This window comes from Nicotiana attenuata, unplaced genomic scaffold (assembly GCF_001879085.1).
Source record: "Nicotiana attenuata strain UT unplaced genomic scaffold, NIATTr2, whole genome shotgun sequence".
NCBI lineage: Eukaryota > Viridiplantae > Streptophyta > Magnoliopsida > Solanales > Solanaceae > Nicotiana > Nicotiana attenuata.
This window is the reverse complement of record NW_017671240.1, coordinates 95266-101572: the sequence shown is the minus strand read 5'-3', so window position 1 is coordinate 101572 and position 6307 is coordinate 95266. Positions and strand designations below refer to the sequence as shown.

Below are 6307 nucleotides of genomic sequence, written 5' to 3'. Positions count from 1 at the left end.
TAATTTTTATAATTAGTTAATTAGTTTAATTTCACACTTTTGGATAATTTAAAATTTTTAATTTGTAGAATTTTAATTAAAAATAAAAAGGGAAAATTTGAAATAAAAGAAAGAATTGGAAAAGAATTGAAATTGGGCCATCTTTAAACACCCACCAGCCCAATCTCCCTACCCAAACCCGCCCGACCCGCCTGGCCCAATAACCCATTCCCCTCTCATTAAATCCCAACCCTAAAGACCATAATAAGATCAGATCCTTTTCCCCATATTTTGGGGACCTAGCGCAGCTTTCCCTTTCTTGTGGACTAAAAAGAACCAGATCACAAGAGAAGGAGAATTTCCCCTCTTTAGAAGAATGAAAAACGACGGCTGTCTCATCTTGAAGGAGACCGAGCAGAACCTCTAACTCCTCTCTTCTTCAGCAACAGACGAACTGAGTTTGTCACCTTCCATCCCCAATTTCCCATAGAAGTGAGACCATTTCCCTTCTACAACCAAAATCGAGCAGCCCCATTCCAAAAGAAAAGGGCAATAGAGTTTGAATGAGATAGTTCTATGGTTTCTCAAGTTATTGGGCTATCAAGGCTACTGTGTTAGGTTCAAGGAATTTTCTGTGCGATTTTCATTTTTTTTTTTAAGTTGAAAACTGAGTTCAAAATCGGCTGCTTCTGCTGGAATTTGCTGAGCTCCTACCCGCTGGTGTCGTTGCCTTTATTTGGCTCCCTTTGCTTTCCAGATTTAATCTTTGTACCATTAGGTACGTCTTCTATGAACTATCTTATATTTGTTTTGTTATGGAGTTGTAGTTGATGTTTAGTTGCCTTTTGTTATAAAGATTGAGGGGGTGTTTAATTCATCTGCTTTGTTATTGCAATTGATGGGTGGCTTATCTACTGTTGTCATATGGATACGTTAGTTACGTGGGCTTTAAGCAGTTTCAAAAATCGATACTATGGCTAGTGTTATAATTGATCTCATGTGTTTAATTAGCATTCAACCTGTATATCCTATCATCAAAGTTTGGCGCATGGTATGACGAGATGTTTTCCAACAGTTATAGTTTGGAGTTTTGCGAGAAGGTTGGAGTTTCTTTTCTAGAGATTTCATCTTCTGCCTTTTGTTTTTGAGTTGAGCAGTAGATTGTCTAATTTATGAGTTACAAGAATCATAAGCCTGAAGAGCTATTAATCATTTGATTTTGAATTCTATCCTTGTAATATATTTCAATTTTAAAAATGGAAAGACGTTCCATGTTCCCAGGTTCTCATTTTTGAAGATTCTCAAGCTTTAATTAATATTTGGAGATTTGGAGTTAAAATAAAAAAAATTAAATAATAAAATAGAATTATAGAGTAATAAATAAGGGCATAATTGGAAAAGTAAATAGGAAACGATCCCACCACACCAAATCGGTTGTTTCATAAAATGGGGCTTTTGGTTGTTCCGGAACAATGGATTTAACAATACGATACAATCAATTTTTAATAAACAATCAAAACAAACATTATTTTAGGATAACAATACAATACAATACAAGGGGTAACAACCATCCAAACAACCTGTTAACTTACTAATAACAGCACATCCATTTGGACAAATAAGTAATCAAAATTCTAATGTTGTTTCGTTTCTTACACGTAAGATAAAATTCTAATATTGCTCTAAGCCATCAAGAAGTATATCTATATTTGTATGATAATAAAAAAATTCTCAATTCACAAGAATGCACAACTTTACATCATTCAAGGCAACCCTAATTTACTCGCTAAAAGCAAAAGAGAAACAAAAAAAAAATTCTTACCAAATAGTTAAGTTGTTTCAGGCATATCACCGAACGCTTGGGTTCATCAGTCTTCGTACTTTAAATCTCACATTGAGTAGAATACCCCAAAAAAAAAAAAAGAGAATAAAGTAAAAGAAGAGAAAAACCACTTAAAATCGAAGTTGTCTCAAACCGTAATATACAATATTTACATTGAAAGAACACCATGAAAGTATTGTCTACAAGTATAACTAATACTGTCAATAACTAATTTTTTAAGTGCAAATCCCCAATCTTCCAACAACAAATTTAAAATGACAGATTTTTGCATATGCTTGATTTTCAGTGATTTATTAGCGGCAAAAGTAAAAAAAAAAAAAAAAAAACGTCAACCATCAGTAATCCAAAATAATACAACTACATGCACCAGTCATCTATTTTCAACCATGCATGTGCGGATTAGATAGAATTACAAGACCTATATGTAAAAGATCTAGCTAGAAACTATGCGAAAAAGTAGGAAAACCAAAATTGAAGGAAAAATCGACAAACTGTCAAAGGAATCCACAACTGATTTGCAGAAATCAGTGCATAAAAGGAAATGAATATGGAAAAATTTACCAGATGTAGCTAATGAAATATAGGCTAGAAAATATAAGCAGAGAAACCAAAAAAATTGAAACAAAACTGAAGAAATATGAGATAGCAGAGGGAAGAAGAACTCACCAAACAGATGAGGAAGAAAACGATGGAGAGAGGTAAATATATACCCAAATTTTGGAGAGAGAAAAAGATTTGGGTAGTGGGTCTCTAATCGAAGAAACCTTTTTTGAGAAGACAAAAGTTCACATAGAATGCCCATGTTTAGGTCATATATTAACAGAAATACCCTTTCGTCATACCAAAACCTTCATTTATTATATAGTTAAATATCTTATGTTCAATGAACTAAATAAAGGAATGACAACAATAATTGTAAACATAAACCAAAAAAGTTGAGTAGTTCTTTGTTCCCCTTGTTGCAAAACTGGCTCATATTTTTCCCCGTGGTTTGCGAAAGGTTCATTTTTGCCTTCTTTTTTTCACTAACAAAGCCATTAAAAATTAAATATGGAAAAGGCCCAAAATTACCCCTCAAATTTGTGAAAGGTTTACTTTTGCCCTAAATATATATTAATTTCATTAAGGAATTTTTACCTCCTATAGCAAAGGTTAACCCCCTATTTATTTAAAATAAATACCATTTAAATAATTACCTCCTATAGATACCTTTTATGGGTTATAGCAAATTTTCTAATATTAGTTATATCCTACACTTAAGCCACTTAATACGCTATATTTTATTTTTCTCTCTCCATCCTCCGATTTTTCTCTCTCATACTTACCGCTTTTCATACAACTTCCATACACACGTTCAAAATCACGCTCCAAATCACGCTCAAAATCAGAGAAACCTCCTCACCCACACTGCTGCTTCCTCCTTCCCCCAATCTCGGTGTAAACCTTAATCTCCTCTAGATTCTACTCATTTGTTTCTATATTTAGTGTGGTAAGTATTTAATTTTTTTGATTTTCGTTGTTTTTGCTTTTTCACAACATCTCTACTCACCAAATTTTCTCTAATCAACAGTATCCAAGCGTATTCTCAAAATGTCTGAGAATACACCCAGCAAGTTGATTACTAGAGGTATACCCACTAAAATTCTCAATTTCGATGGACCCTCTTTCTCCTTGCAAATCACTCAAGGGGAATTGGATGCAGGTATAGCCAAAAATTTGGCATTGGAGAAGAGAACAAAATCTCGACATGACAATTTCAAACAAACCCAAGTCGAGAAATCACTGAAGGAAACAAGACTTCCCATTGCGAAAAAGAGGAAAAAACATATTTCTCCAGCTTTCTGTCAAGGGGAAGGAGGTTGAAGCAAGTAAAAGCTCGGATACACTTGAAGAAAAGGTATTTTATGATGTATTCATCTGTATTATTGATGTATTTATCTGTATTTATATGTATACAACGGTTGAGTTCTCTGTTCAAAAAGGATATTCAATGTATTTTTGTACTTATAGAAATTAATATTACAGATTTGTCAGTTGTATTCTGATGTATTCTTATAGTTGTATTTATAAAGATTTTCATGTCAGTTGTATTCATATGTATTTATAGTTGTCAGTTGTATTCATATGTATTTATAGTTGTCAGTAGTATTCATATGTATTTATAGTTGTCAGTTGTATTTATATGTATTTATAGTTGTCAGTTGTATTCATATATATTCTTGTCGGTTGGCTTTTGAAAAATGTGTTGTATTCAAGTGTATTTATTTCAGTTGTATTATGACATATGTGTTGTATTCAGTTTACTATAAAATATGTGTTGTATTAAGTTGATTTTAGTTCTATTCATATTTATTCATGTCAGTTGTATTTATGAAATATGTGTTGTATTCAGTTGTATTTATATGTATTTTACATTTGTTAAATGCAGGGAATTAAGCTGTTTGTGAAAAAACAGCCTATATTTGCACCGCATATCAGTGTATATACTAACACTGACATATTCTCTGAGCTAAAAAAAAAAATCTTTCTCCAGAGCAGTACAACCAACTGGGTAATACTTGTTTTGGAAATTTCCTTCAAATGAAGCGTTGTGAAGTCCAACATCAACTCTTCAGATGCTTCACGGCTCTCCAGTTAGAAGGAACTCCTGACAATGTATTTGCTATACACNTAACGGTCTTCTGTTCCTCTCATAGCCGCGGTCGTTCCTCGTAAATTTAGGCCTCCTATCATCCTGATATGGCCGATATCTTTCCTTGTTCGGTCTTGAATCTTTGAGTTTTCCCTACGAGGTCGATCGAAATTCCTATGTGTGGATGGTGAATCCGAACTCGCTCCGCTGTGGTCGTCCTCTACCCTTATCTTCGATTGGTACCGGTTATGGATGTCTGCCCACGTAACTGCTGGAAACTCGATCAATCTATTAGCAAGAAGATGGATGCTCAGAAGAAGTATTACAGGATAGATGGGATGCCCCTAGCTATGCAAGTGTGGTTTTATGAGTGTTGTTCAAATGTTGATCCCAAAATTGCACTCCGAGTTGATAATGTGATCCCCAGAATACTCAATTGGAGAACCACCGGAAATCAACCAAACTTTGCTTATCTGATGAACAGCATGTTCAATGACAAGGGAAACATGGTAATATACAATTTGTATCGTGGCTACTTTACAATTTACTAATCATTAATGCTGCATACAGCTGAATACAGTTGCTGCTATTCTCATTAGTACTGCTGAATATTTTGTTAATTGAAACTTCAATACAGTTGTTGCTGCCTTCATTAATACAGTTGAATACAGTTGCATATGATTTACTAATCATTACTGCTGCCTTCATTTGAATACAAATTACATTTGGATTCCAGTATTAAAATACATCCATTGTAGTAAGACTTTGATTGTATTTCATTTTTCAGATTGTTTACAAGGACATCCATCCAACCGATATAGAGCTTGCCGTTATTCAGATTCCTCCAGTAGGCGTTGCTGTTGAGAACAATCCTACTCCTACTCATTCAGACAAGTCGGCAGAGGATTCGGATGACTTTTCTCCTACACCTGATCTCCAGTGTAAGAAGAAACATGCTGCAAGTGTTGGTCCATCTTCATCACCGCCCCATATAAAGCACAAGGAACAGAATATTCATCCCTCAAATACATCTCCAGTTGGTGTATCTGAAATTGCACAAAATGTTTTGCATCACAATCAGCTGGCAGATTCCAAAAATGATGAAGTATCTTCTTTGAGGAAAGACATAAATTCATTCAAAGAATACGTGAGTTTTTTATCACATTAAACATTACAGTTTAGTGCTTAACATTCGTATGTGTACAAATGCACCTTTTTAATTATTTCTGTCTTGCTAAGGTTGTGGGCGAGTTCAAGTCTCTGAGATCATTGATCAATGATAACTTTAAGATGCTTGCTGACCATCTTCAACACAATCAGCAAAAACAAAGCTTACACCAGAGAAAGGAAACCACAGGGACACGTGATGATGGTATTGAAATGCCATATGAAGCCAACTTGCAAGATATTCCAAAAAGTCACAGACAGACTGATACACTAGTCGGCGATAATATTGAGGTTTAACATTTTTTAACCTCTTTAGTATATGTTTAGATCTCCTGTTTGCTCTTGTTGTGATTAATCATATATAAAACAATTTTATAACATTGTGAAATACAAGTATATACAGAATAATTCAGTATTTTAAATTATATTAATCCTATATACATCTGTATTTCTGTTGTAATTCTTAAGGAGATTCATTGAACATACTTCTAACATGTATTCATATGTATTCGTAAGACATGTATTCAGATGTATTCATTGAACATACTTCTAAGTTATCTAAGTAAGACATGTATTCAGATGTATCTAAGTAGGACATGTATTCAGATGTATTCTGCTGTATTTTAAAAGTTATCAGTAGTTTGTAACTAACATATGTATTACAGTAATATGTATTTAATTGACTC

At 33.7% G+C, this 6307-nt stretch overlaps 1 long non-coding RNA gene across 2 annotated transcripts; it reads left to right on the top strand.

Annotated features, from left to right (window-relative positions):
- The first annotated feature begins 249 nt into the window (after positions 1–249).
- LOC109206961 lies at positions 250–4468 on the top strand. Of its 2 annotated transcripts, XR_002064932.1 has the most exons (4): positions 250–757; positions 3393–3449; positions 3525–3719; positions 4251–4468. It is a non-coding gene; the product is annotated as an uncharacterized LOC109206961 (long non-coding RNA). The 2 variants fall into 2 exon arrangements; XR_002064931.1 differs by lacking the exon at positions 4251–4468 and having other exon boundaries at positions 3525–3906.
- Positions 4469–6307: the final 1839 nt, after the last annotated feature.